The following is a 13589-nucleotide window of genomic DNA, read 5'->3' as shown; positions in this document are numbered from 1 at the left end:
TCTCTCTCTCTCTCTCTCTTTTTTCTTTCTTTCTTTCTTTCTTTTTGTTGAGACAGAGTCTCCCTCTGTCGCCGGGCTGGAGTGCAGAGGCACGATCTCAGCTCACTGCAACCTCTGCCTGCCGGGTTCAAGTGATTCTCCTGCCTCAGCCTCCTGAGTAGCTGGGACTACAGGCACACACCACCATGACCAGCTAATTTTTGTATTTTTAGTAGAGACAGGGTTTCACCATGTTGGCAAGGATGGTCTCGATCTCTTAACCTTGTGATCTGCCCGCCCTGACCTCCCAAAGTGCTGGGATTACAGGTGTGAGCCACCGCGTCTAGCCTGCTGGGACAGTTTCCAAGACAATGGGCTTGAGCCCTCCACAGCAGCAGTGGTTATGGTCTCCACAGCTCGTGCCAAGAAGCTCGTTACACACATTAACTTGTCGAGTCCTTGTGGCAGTGCTATGGGTATATTATTACTCTCACCGACCACAAGAGGCACAGAGAGGCAGAAGCGCGTGAGCAAGTTCACACAGTGGCAGGTGGTGGAGCTGCAGTTATAGCCCAGGAGGCTGGCCCCCGAGTGCAGAGCTTAAGCCCATGCCCAGGCCTGGCAGGTGATCAACCCCCAGCCTGGTACGGATCTCAGGTCTGGTGCATGGACCCCCTCCTCACATGCTCGCTGCTACGGCTTGAATGTTTGTCCCTGTTAGATACAGTTAGGTTCCCTCTTCAAACAGCTTAGCCAGTTTCCCTGTTCTCTGTACTATAATTCCAAATACCCCCTTGCCTTTGCTGTGCCCCAACTTGTCTGAATATGCCTGGGCACGCCTGAACTTGCTACAAACCCCAGTCCACATTCCTTTCCTTATTAGGGAATAGGTTACTTTCCTAGTCCCTCTGTAAATGACCCCCTTTCTCTCACTTCTCACCTCCCTTATGTGCCTACCTTATCTAAGAAAGTTTAAATGTTTAGCCAGTCGGGACTAGTTCAGACTGTGTGATCTAACCCTAGACAACAGGGGAAGGACACAGAAGCAGAAGCTGCATTAGAGATAATAAAAACCCTGATTTCCTTTGTTCTGTGTGCGCTCGCCATTGCTGCATACATGAGATGCACCCTTCTGCTGAAGTAAATTTGCCTTGCTGAGAAACCCTTTGTCCTTTGTCTCAGTGCTAATTCTTCTTTGTGGCACCGAGCATTTGTTCCCAACATTCCCTTCAAAACTCAAGTTGAACTCTAATCACCAGTGTGGCAGTATTGAGAGGGGGCCCTTAAGAGGGGAGCAGACTGTGAAGGCACTGCTGTCAGGATGGACTGATCCATTCATGGATTAATGGGCCATCATGGGAGCGGGATGGGTGGCTCCGAAGACAGGAGGAAAGCTCTGAGCCAGCCAGCACGCTCAGCCTGTCACCATGGGACTCTGCAGAAAGTTCCTACCATCCACAGGATGGGCTTCCTCCACCCCGGATTTGCAGCCTCTGTCACTGTAGGAAATCCATCCTTTCCTTTATAAATTCCCCAGGAGTTTCAGGTATTCTGTTACACATCACAGGAGTGAACTAACACACCTGCACCCTCGTGCCCTGAATGAACAACACAGAGGATGCTGGTGAACTGATCCAAGCCAAGAAGTTGGACGCAAGAGAACAGGCCCCAGGTTGAGGAAGTTCAAAACCAGGCAAAGTGATCTACATGGCTAGGGTAGTGTCCGTAGCCCTTGGGGACTCACAGGGGAGCCCGGGGCACTGGGTCTGTTCTCTTCTTGACCGGTTCCATGGGTGTGTCCAGTTTGTTAGAATGTATCAAGATGCACAGGTATAATTCATGCACCCCTCTGTGTGTATTACATGCCAACAAAGCAAAGACCTAAATACAAGGGCTAACACTGAAAAATGATTAGAAGAAAACATTGTGTTAAGAGGACTGGTGCAGTGGCTCACACCAGTAATCCAAGTGCTTTCAGAGGCCGAGGCAAGAGGATCACTTGAGGCCAGGAGTTCAAGACCCGCCTGGGCAACACAGTGAGATGCATTCTTTACAAAAAAAATTGAAAAATTAGCCAGGCATGGTGGCTTGTGCCTGTAGTCCCAGCTACTCAGGAGGCTGAGGCGGGAGGATACTTTGAGCCCAGGAGTTCTAAGTTACGGTGAGCTCTAATCATGCCACTGCACTCCAGCCTGTGTGACAGAGTGAAACCCAGACTCTGAAAGAAATGTTTTAAAAAGGTGGCAAAGGACTTGAATAGACACTTCTTCAATGAAAATATACAAATGGCCAACTGGTACATGAAAAGATGCTCAACATCACTGTCATTAAGAAAATGCAAATCAAAGCCATAGGAGACACCACTTCATACCCATGAGGGGAGCTACAATCATAACAACACAGAAAGGAAAAGACAAGGTGTTGGTGAGGATGTCAAGACACAGGAATCCTCGGGCACTGCTGATGGAAATACAAAATGGTGCAGCTACTGTGGGAAACAGCGTGTTGGTTTTTCAAGAAGTTAAACACAGAATTGCCAGGAGCCAGGAATTTCACTCTTTGGCATTTAAGGAAAATGAAGAGAAAAGAACAGGAGAAATGAAAACTTGGCTGGGCGCGGTGGCTCAAGCCTATATATAATCCCAGCACTTTGGGAGGCTGAGGCAGGCAGATCACCAGAGGTCAGGAGTTTCAGATCAGACTGACGAACAAGACAGACAAGAGGAAGCAAAGAACAAATGTCCTGCAGTTACAAGAATGATATTCAACTGGTCCCTGACCCGGGGCAGAGACAGCCTGGGCACCCCCTTTCCTGCCAGTCTCCCCTGGGGCAGGGATCGCTACTAAAAATACAAAAATTAGCCAGGCTTGGTGGTGGGTGCCTGTAATCCCAGCTACTCAGGAGGCTGAGACAGGAGAATCACTTGACCCCAGGAGGCGGAGGTTGCAGTGAGCTGAGATCGCGTCACTGCACTCCAGCCTAAGCAACAGAGCAAGACTCTGGAAAGAAGGAAAGAAAGAAAGGAAAGAAAGGAAAGAAAGGAAAGGAAAGGAAAGGAAAGGAAAGGAAAGGAAAGGAAAGGAAAGGAAAGGAAGAAATAAGGGAAGGAGAGAGGCAGGGAGGGAAGGAGGGAAGGAGGGAAGGAGGGAAGGAAGGAAGGAAGGAAGGAAGGAAGGAAGGAAGGAAGGAAGGAAGGAAGGAAGGAAGGAAGGTTCCACACAAAAACCTGTACATGATGTTCACAGCAGCATTCTATATAACTGCCAAAGGGTAGAAACAGCCGTCTTCCGTCACGGATGAAGAAATTGTGGCGCATCCACGCCAGGGAGTATTATTTAGCCATGGACAGGAATGAAAGCGCTGATCCTGCTACAACACGAACTCTGAAAACGTGTGCAGTGAAAGACACCAGACGCAAAGCCATGGAGCAGAGGATTCCTTCACTATGGAACATCCAGAGCAGGCAAACCCATGCAGACAGAAAGCAGGTGGCTGCCAGGGGCCGGGGGAGGAGGCAATGGGGAGTAACTGCCTAGCGCAGGTGAGGTTTCCTCTCGGGGTGACGAAAAAGTTTTGGAACTAGACAGAACTGTTCTTTCATGATACTATGAACGCACCAAATGCCACTGAACATTTTAAATGGCTAATTGTACGTTACGTAAATGTCACCTCGATTTGTTAAAGAAGAGTTGATCCCCAAATGGCCAACTTTTAAACGACCAACCACATGCCCAGCATCGTGTCAGGTGCTCTGCCTGCCTCAGTTCATCCTCACGGCAGCCCTTTGGGGTGAGGACTATTGTCTCTCCTTGTTTTCCAGAGGAGGAGGTCGAGGCTCAGGGAGGCGAAGAGGCCTATCCAAGGCCATGTCATTGAGAGAATGAGGAGCCAGGATCCAAAGCAGAAGGGCTGGATGCTGTCTCCTGGGAAGACTCTATGAGCCCCGGGGACAATCGAGGACATTTGTGGCTGAGCCCCTGCAGGTCAGGGGCCTCAGAACGTGGAATTAACTGCATCCTCAGCTCACCGGCTCCCTGTCAACAGCCCTCCCCCCACAACCCACACACAGACACAGGAAAAGGAAGGGTCGCAGAGCTCCTAGTGCAATGGGGGTAGAGACGGAAACCTTCCACGCTGTATGTGCCACGGCCCGGCGCGTGGCACAGAGGAGCAGCCTGGGGTCCGAGAAGCCACACAGCAGAGTTAGAACCAAGTCAGAGCCAGTGCCAGCTCTGCACCCTTTCCAGTGACGGCACAGCCGTGTGGCCAGGGGCAGCCAGCACCCTCACTTACAGTTCGGGCCACTCACAAAGCGTGAGAGTCAACAGGCAAACCGTTACATTGTAACGATGCTCCATGTTCTGGAAGAATCCACCTGTGGTGGAGAGGGAGGGCTGGAGTGCCTGTGTCCTCAGGCCCTGGGGGACACCATAGGGCTGTCAAGTGGACAGAGCAAATGTGCCCGCAGGTGCTCAGGCCTGTCCCAGGCTCGTGGCCAAAGCCATGGAGGTGACGGATTCCAGCCTGAGATTCTCCCTTTCTGGCTGTGTGACTCAGGCCCCATGTCAGGTGCTGGGGTTCAGTGTCCCCATGTGTAAGACGGAGAGGCCTGTCCCTCCCTCTCAGGCTGGGGTAGCATAACCGGGCTCTGTGATTCCAGAGGACATTTAGCTGGAAGGTACCGGCATGGCACAGGTCACCCCATCCCTGCCCCATACTTCCTGCTGAGAACCAGTGGGTCACAGGTGGCCATCGAGGGGCTGACGGAATAAAAAATTAGAAGTGTCCTCATTCCCCGTGTCACCTCCTGTTGTCACCCCCTTTCTCTCATAGTGACTGGGATGTCCCAGTCATCGGCACACTGGCCACATCCTCCCAATTGCCACCCAAGGAGTGCCTGAAACCTCGGCCGCTGGTGGTTCCGGTGAGTGCACGGCTCCCCAGGCAGGTGGAAGTCCCACCCTCGCCCGTGTGGGGCTCAAGATGGCTCAGCTTTCAAAATAGACGAGCAGCTGAAAGACTTGGCAGCGCATGGTTTTAGGAAGACATCTTGTGCCTTCCGAGGGGCGGCTGTCATCTTTAATAAGGCAGAACGAGGTGCCAGGAAAGCATACCCACAGCCTGTGGTGGCTCAGCGCGACCACAGGTCCTCAGCCAGTGCCGGGTCAGAGGGCAGAGGTTTAAGGGACACCCCCACTGTGATGCGCAGAGCAGGACCAGCAGGACAGAAGTGGGGCAAAGCTGCCCCGGCTCCAGAAACCCCTCCTGTCCTGGCAGAGGAGAGCTGGCGGCCCCCGTTTCTGGGCTTCTGGAGAATGGATCAGCCCTCTCTGCCATGAGCCCGTCACACCTGAGGCAGGCGGCCCCTTTCCTCCCTGAATCCAACCACGGAATCTGGGTGCAAAGGCCTCCTCTGCCCACTGGAGAGCGGCCACACTTCCCCTCCCTCCTTCCCGCTCAGCCGAGGGCTGGGGCTGGGCCTGCGGGCTGTGCCTCTCTGGGGCAGGCAGCTCCCAGCAGCTGCTCCTCACACAGTCACCGGCCCAGTTCAGAGCTCTAGTTTCCTTTCTGAACTTCCAGAACTGAGTCCAGATCTTAAAAGCCCTAATCACCATGATGCACAGACAAAATCATATTTATAAAGAAACAAATGAAAGCTGCGAGCAGGGGATCCCCCTGGGGGAGTTCGGCGGCCAGTACAGAGTCCCCAGAATCCCCAGGGGCCACTGCATCCCACAAAGAAGGGTCCCACTCTGAGCAAAGCCCAGCAAGTCCCCTCAAGATCTGAGGCCCTCTTCAGACCTTCCCCGACCCTTGGAACACAGCTCCTCTTGGGCCCAGGCCTGTCTAGTGCTGCTCCCTCTTCCTCTCTACCCAGCTCCCTTTAGGTTGTGAGCCTCAGGAGAGCTTCGCCTACTGGCCTCATTCTCTGCTGTACCCCGGTGTCCCCTCCAGCAGTGGCACTGGCAGAGGAGCTGTCCAGTGGGGACGTTCTGAACAAGGGAACGCGGTGCCCAGGAGGGCAGCCTGAGCGGCCCGACAGGACCAGAGAATGCTGACTAAGTTTGGGAAAGGCTCTGGCAGAATCCAGCCTGTGGATGTTCACACGCACTCAGCGTGTCCAGGCTCGGAGGGTCCTGCTACAAAGACAGTGATGAGCACATTGTCCGGGGATCAGGGGATGCAAGGGAGGACACGACAGGCCAGCATGGAAGGGTAGGACCAGGGGCTCTGATGTGCTGCTGGCATGAGGCAAGGCAGGAACGCGGTGATCTGGCGAAGGGCGTGGGCGCGTGTGCGTGTCTGTGTGTCTCCATGTTTTGCCTGTGTGTCTGTGTGGATGTCTTTCTGTGTGTGCATCGTGTGTGCTGTCTTGGTTGTCTGTGTGCATACCTGAGTGTCTCTGTGTGTGTTTGTGTGTTGTCTGTGTGTTGCTATGTGCAGTCTCTGTGTCCATGTGTCCACATGCTGTGTATGCATTGTTGTCTCCATGCATGTTGTTTGTGTCTCTCCGTGTGCTTGTGTGTCTCTGTGTGTTGTCTATGTGTATGTGTCTGTGGGACCCGTGTGCGTTTTCTGTGTGTCTGTGTTGCCGGTGTCTGTGTCCCTGTGTTTGTGTTGGCTGTATCATGTGTCTCTGTGTGTTTATTTCCATCTGAGTTGTTTGTGTGCCTAAGTGTGCTGTCTGCATGTCTTGTCTGTGTATGTGATCTGTGTGTCCTTTTGTGTGTCTGTGTGCTTTGTGTATGTATGTATCTGTGTATCTGAGTGTGCCTGTGTCATCTGTGTCTTTCTGTATGCTTGTGTGTCTGCATGTGTCTATGTATGTGTATAATCTGTGTCTGTGTGTGTCGTGTGTGCGGCCTATGTGTATGTGAGTCTGTGCCTGTGTGTGTCTGTCTCGTGTGTGTGACTGTGTGTGTCTGTGTTTCTTCCTGTGTCTGTGTGTCCATGTGTGTTTTCCGTGGGTGGTGCATGTGTGTATATCTCTGTGTGTCTGTGGATGTATCTGCACGTGTGCAAAAACTAAAAGGGCGACTTCTAGATGCCAGCAGTAGTTAGCTGCGGGGGTGGCACTATGAATGCTTGGGCTTATTTTATGATAAACAGGTATTCCTTCTGAGCGAGAGAAGTTGGGGACTCGAGAAGTCGTGATCACCTCTGCCCTTCACAAATGCTGTATATTTATTTGGAAACACGGTTTGTTTTCTCCCAATGATGAGTCATCAGCACTTCCTGCCCCAAGACAGACAAGAGGAAGCAAAGAACAAATGTCCTGCAGTTGCAAGAATGATGTTCAACTGGTCCCTGACCCAGGGCAGAGACAGCCTGGGCACCCCCTTTCCTGCCAGTCTCCCCTGGGGCAGGGATCTGTCACCTGTGTCTCCGTGAACCCAGCACCTAGCCCAGGGTGGAACACATGGTGAGGCCAGCAAGGGTCTAGAAGGGAGTGGTTGACTGGGGAAGGAAAGAGGAGGGGCAGAGGGAGGGAAGGAGGAGGGGAGGTGTAAAGGGAGGACGAATTGATTCGCAGTCCCAGGGGGACGCTGGGCTTCTCGTTGCCGTGGAGACGGCCCCAGCACAGGCTGCACAAGGCACATGGGGCCCAGACCTCAGCCCTGGCAGGGTTAACAGAGGGTGGGACTGGAAAGAGGTGCCCCCACTCCCGCCCACCTCTGCAGGGAGGTGTTGACAGGGCGAGGGAGGGATGGAGTCCCTGGAAGGCTGGGCTCTGAACACTGAAGCCAGTGGCTTCCCCTCATCCACACCTCCTCCCTGTATGCAGCGCGGGTCTAGAGGCTGGTCATACCGCTGTCCCCGTGGATTTGCCTACCGAGTCCCAGCTCCCTCTGTGGGGGCGGTGCCATCCGTCCCCAGGAGCCGGCTCTGCCGCAGTTGCTGCCAGGCACCACCCACCTCTGCTGCCACAGCCCAGCGCCTCCCCCATCCCTCGCCAGCCATCCCGGCCCAGGAGTGGGGCACAGATATCAGGCCCTCCCATGCCCCCACAGGACCCAGCCAGGAGCCAGCTCATCAGGACAGACACCCAGAGACGGGTGGGGTGCAGGCCAACACACATAAGGGTGCTGCACGTTTAGGAGAAACTGAGGGAGAGACAGGGAAGGAAAACCCCACTGTCACCACCAAATGCACATTTCGTGGGCGGGCGGGCACTACAGGCGCCAGCACTTAGGATGGCACCATGCCCGCCACACACAGACACAGCACAGGCGAGGGCTCGGCTGGTGGTGGGAGCCTGGGATGCTCTGTGTTTGGGTCCTGCAGAGAGAAGCCAGGGGCACTGCCAAGCGTCTTAGGGGGCAAAATGGGGTATGGGGGAACAAGTGGCTCTGAGGTCTCACACCTGACTGCTCTGTGCCCCAAAACCCACCTACCCGCATCCCCGCCTGGCCCCTGTGAGCCCCCATCAGCCCCTTGGAGTTGCGGGCCAGGCTTCCTACCTGCACGGTGTCTGGGCACCAGAGCCCAGTCTGACGGCCCTGCTTGGGTGCCCCGCTCCCTGGAACGTGTGCCTGCAAGGGTGGATGCCCTCACTTTCAGCCAGCGGTCTGTCACCTGCTCCTGCTGTGCCCCAGGAGTCCACTGTCACCCGGCTGGGCGCCGGCACGCTGGGCCAAGCATCAGGCAGTGCCACCGCAGCAGCAGCAGCTCCCCTTCTGCGGAGCCAGGCTTGTCCCCGCCCGCGGTTCCCACCTTGCACCCGGGGAGGATGCTCAGAGCTGTGTGGAGCCCGCCGACTCAGCCACGCCGCCACAGACTCGCCTCCCCAGCAGAGGCGAAAACAAAAGCATTAATCTTCCCTGGGAGGCCCTTTCTCCTCCATAGCAGAGGAGGAGGAAAAAACCCAGACCTGTTTTGCTCCTGCTCCTCGAATTAGGATGGTTCCTTCCCGATGAACCAGGGTGTACCCCAAATTCTGCATTTGGCATTAAATACCAGGGATGATTACACTGCAGACATGGGACTCTTGCCTCCCAGTCCATCAAGGGGAGGGGGGGCACTGACTGCCCGATGCAACCCACTTTGTTCACCCAGTGCGGATCATGCCTGAGGCAGAGCGGCCAGAGTTTGGGTGGGGTCTGCACCTGACCCCAGGCCAGGGCCTCTCTGGTGTGGGGGCTGCTGCCCATGTCAGAAAGGCGGGGCAGGTGAGGTTCCTGCACCAGCAGCAGCAACAGCAGCAGCTGACTGCACCCAAGATGCACCCCACGTTAGGCCACCAGATGTTCCAACGTGGCTATGCTATTAAGCCAAAAATGCAAACCCACATCTGTGCACTAGGAGAAGACAAAGGGTCGGGGGAAACCTGTGAGGCCTGGGCTCCAGTCTGGCTCTGCCACCATGCCCGGCTCTCAGTGGCTGATGGCCGGGCACATGGGCGGATCCAGCTGGACGCCCAGGTGAGCGGTGGGAGGCAGTGTGTATATGGGGGAGGGGGAGTGCCTGCATGTGGTGTTGGCCTGGCTGAGCATCAGCGCCACCTGCGTATAAGAGGAGCAGGGTCAGGGACAGCACGCGAGTGGGGAACGCAGGCCCTGTATGGCCCCTGGGGAGGCAGGGAGGGGTAAGAGGAGGCTTAAAGGCCTTAGGGTTTCCTGCACACAAAGCTCCCAGATCTGCGGAACAGCGGGGAGAGTGCAGGTGGAGGATCACAGAGAGGGTCCCTGAGAGGCAGCAGGGCCACCTCGAAGGGAGAGGGGAGGCTGAGTCTCTGCAGCGGGGACTTCCTTGCCAGGCTGCACGCTGCTCTTTTTAATGGGAGAGACGAACACAGTCTAAAACACCACTGGGGAGGAAGCCTTGGCAGGTAAGGTGGGGAAGACGGGAGGAGACAGGATTAAGCATGGCAGAGGGGGCGATGGCCAGAGGGGCTGGACCCAGGCATGGGGGGGGGGGGGGGGGGGGGGGTGTGCAGGAAGCAGCAGGGCAGGGGAGAGAGTAAGGATAGAAATGGGGTCTCATGGAGAGGGAGCCACCCAGGCTGTCCTCGCTGAGATCTGGCCGCCGTCTCTTTGTCAAGCAGAAGACAGGGCCGCTGTGTGGGCGGGGAGCGCAGTCCGGGAGAGTGTGGAAGGTCTGCGCTGTTCTCTGCGGAGAACGGAAACGTGGCTTTGGAGTGCCAGGCGGTGCATCAGGCCAGGCTCCATCCTATCCTGCAGGCTCCCCCAGAGCCCTTGCCATCTCCTACAGGGTGGGGTGTGCCAGCGAGGGCTGGGCAAGGGGAGGGGTGAGGGAGGGAGAGGCCACGGCCCCAGGAGAAGGGGAGAGAGGAGAGGGCCAGGCAGGACGTCATCCCTGGGATGCACCACTGGCTATAAATATCAGATATGATCGCCACCCAGGAAAATACTTATAGGACAGACAGAACATCTATAGTCTTATGTGATCCACCGGCACAGAAAGCACGAAGACCCCAAAAGATAAGCAGCCAACATTTACATCAGATTTACATCAGATAACTGAAATACAAGAATTAGGAATGGCTAAAAATGACAAAAGACCAGGCGTGGTGGCTCACGTCTGTAACCCCGGCATTTTGGGAGGCTGAGGCAGGTGGATCACCTGAGATCAGGAGTTCGAGACCAGTCTGCCAACATGGTGACATTCTGTCTCTACTAAAAATACAAAAATCCGCCAGGCGTGGTGGCTTACACCTGTAATCCCAGCTACTCAGGTGGCTGACGCAGGAGAATGGCTTGAACCCAGGAGGTGGAGGTTGCAGTGAGGTGAGATTGTGCCACTGCACTCCAGCCTGGGCAACAAGAACGAAACTCTGTCTCAAAAATAAATAAATAAATAAATAAATAAATAAATAAATAAATAAATAAAACAAAGGAGACTCGGCCTCACTAGGGATTGAAGAAAGGCAAATTAAAGTTAGACCCCATGGGGTGCAGTGGCTTACACCCCTAATCCCAGCACTTTGGGAGATTGAGGTGGAAGGATCACTTGAGGCCAAGAGTTCCAGGCCAGCTGGAGCAACACAGCAAGATCCCTGTCTCTAAGAAAATTTTTAAAATCATCCGAGATTGGTATTGCATGCCTGTAGTCCCAGCTACTTGGGAGCCTGAAGAAGTATTGCTTGAGATCAAGAGGTCGAAGCTGCAGGCTGTATGACTGCGTCACTGCACTGCAGCCTGGCCGACATGGTAAGACCCCATCTCTAAAAAAAGAAATGAAAAAAGCAAGATCCCATGTTTCCACCTATCAAGTTGGCAATGGTTTAGATGAGAAATACTATATCTTGTTGACAAGATTGTAAATCAGAATAATCTTTCTAGAAAGCAATTTATAGTAACCATCAAGAACACTAAAAATGTTCCTAGTTTTTGACTCAACTTCTACATTTCTGTGAATATATCTTAGGAAAAATTAGAAATGCAAACAAAGCATTATTTTAAAAAAGGTGCTTACTGCAATGGTACTGATGGTTGTAAAAAACTGGAAGGCGGCACTGTGTCCAGCCATAAATGATCAGCCTGGTGATTCTTTTTTTTTTTGAGACGGAGTCTCGCTCTGTAACCCAGCCGGAGTGCAGTGGAGCAATCTCAGCTCACTGCAACCTCTGCCTCCTGGTCCCGGTTTAAGCAATTCTCCTGCCTCAGCCCCCTGAGTAGCTGGGATTACAGGCATGCACCACCATGCCCAGCTAATTTTTGTATTTTTAGTAGAGACAGTTTCATCATGTTGGCCAGGCTGGTCTTGAACTCCTGACCTCATGATGCATTCGCCTTGGCCTCCCAAAGTGCTGGGATTACAGGCTTGAGCCACCGCGCCCGGCCCAGCCTGGTAATTCTGAGAGTCATGATGAAATATGAAGCAAGAGTAAAGCTTAGGTCCGAATGAACCTTGAAAACACCAAGCTATGTGAAAGAAGCTGGTCATGAAAGACTACATATTTTATGATTCCATTCATATGAAACGACCAGAAGGGAAGTCTATGGAGACAGAAAGTAGAATGGTGGTTGCCAAGGGCTTGCAGGTACGGGGAGTGACAGCTAAAAGGTATGGGGTTCTTTCCAAGGTGATGAAACTGTTCTAAAATTGACTATGCTGATGTCTGCAAATATCTGTGGAGATACAGAAAACCATTGAATGGGCTGGGTGCGGTGACTCACACCTGTAATCCCAGCATTTTGGGAGGCTAAGGCAGGTGGATTGCTTAAGTTCAGGAGTTCGAGACCGGCTCGGGTGACACAGCGAGACTCCATCTCTACAAAAATTACAAAAATTAGCCAGGTGTGGTGGTGCACACCTGTAGTCCCAGCTACTCAGAAGGCTGAGGCGGGAGGATCACTGAAGCCTGGGAAGTGAGGCTGCAGTGAGCTGTGATGACATCATTGCACTCCAGCCTGGGCAACAGAGTGAGACCCCCTCCAAAAAAAGAAAAAAGAAAACCATTGATTGTGCCCTTGAAATGGGCAAGCTGTGAACTGTATCTCCATGGAGCTGCTGAAAAAGACCCACAATTCCGAAAAGAAGAGATGCTTATGAGGAGTTTATAATAAGCCGGGAACCTGCTAAATAGGAAATACGAGTTGGGAAACACACGGATGTTTGGGATACAACATGGCACAGATAGTTTGAGATCAACTGTGATTACACAGAAAGGAAACATGAAAGAAAACTGGCCAGAAAGTTAAGCTAACTAGAATTGCATAGTCAGTGGTTTGACTGTCTCCTTAGCACCTCTCTGGACTTTGCAAACTTTCTCCCATCCATGAGAATGGAGGACAACCCTCTCGGAACCACACCACAGAGAAGCGCACAGCTCTGTGCAGGGCCAGGACCCTTCCTGTGGGGGCATCCAGCCCCTGGAGTCTGCAGCGGAGGGGAATGAGACACGGTGACTGGGACTGGGATGAGTGTGGCCAGCCCTGTCCCCGCACCAGGTAGAGTTGCTGGATGGGGTTTGAAAGAAGGCAGCCTGAGGTCAGGTCCAGCTCTCTGCCAGCTGTCTTTTTCGTGCCAGAAAAGTAGCTCTGCGCTCACTGTTCCATTCCCCTCCGCGTTCTGAATGCTCTTGGGTGTGGGGTACCAGCTGTGGGAGCTGGAAAGGGAAGCCAAGGGTACACCCCATTCCACCCTCTCCAGATTGGCCTGTGCGGCAGCCAGTGGGAGCGCTCTAAAACTCCAATGCGGCCTGGCATTCCCTGCACCAAAGCTTTCCTCAGTGCCCCTCCCTACATCCTCATCCCCAGCCCCACCCTATCCTCCCAGCCAACTCCCAGAGGGCAGCTCCTGTGACCTCCGACCTCTTCGAGAGGGACTCCCATGCTGGGCACAGCCCCTCTCCATTCCCGAGAACCCCCTGGTCACCTGTCACTTCCCCCATGGACCGTGGGCCAATCCAGGGATGGAGACGGTCCACCTGCCTGACCAGCACCCAGCACTGAGCCAAGGAGGGGCTGCAGGGTCAGGGGGCTCTGTGAATCCAGAGGGTGGGCTACAGGGTGGGGGCCTCTGTGAACCCAGAGAGGGTAGGCTGCAGGGTGGAGGGGTGGGGGTCTGTGAATCTGGAGGGGGGGCTGCAGGGGGGGGGGGGGGGGGGGTCTGTGAATCGGGAGGGGGGGCTGCAGGGTGGAGG

General features: G+C 54.1%; 1 protein-coding gene across 1 annotated transcript in view; it reads right to left on the bottom strand.

Annotated features, from left to right (window-relative positions):
- LOC111527578 (actin-binding LIM protein 2-like) overlaps positions 1-13589 on the bottom strand; it is a 36811-nt gene that overhangs the window by 9493 nt on the left and 13729 nt on the right. The window lies entirely within an intron of this gene.

Source organism: Piliocolobus tephrosceles, chromosome 3, assembly GCF_002776525.5.
Source record: "Piliocolobus tephrosceles isolate RC106 chromosome 3, ASM277652v3, whole genome shotgun sequence".
In the NCBI taxonomy this organism is placed as follows: domain Eukaryota; kingdom Metazoa; phylum Chordata; class Mammalia; order Primates; family Cercopithecidae; genus Piliocolobus; species Piliocolobus tephrosceles.
The sequence above is the reverse complement of the archived record's forward strand: the minus strand, read 5'-3'. Positions and strand labels throughout refer to the sequence as shown.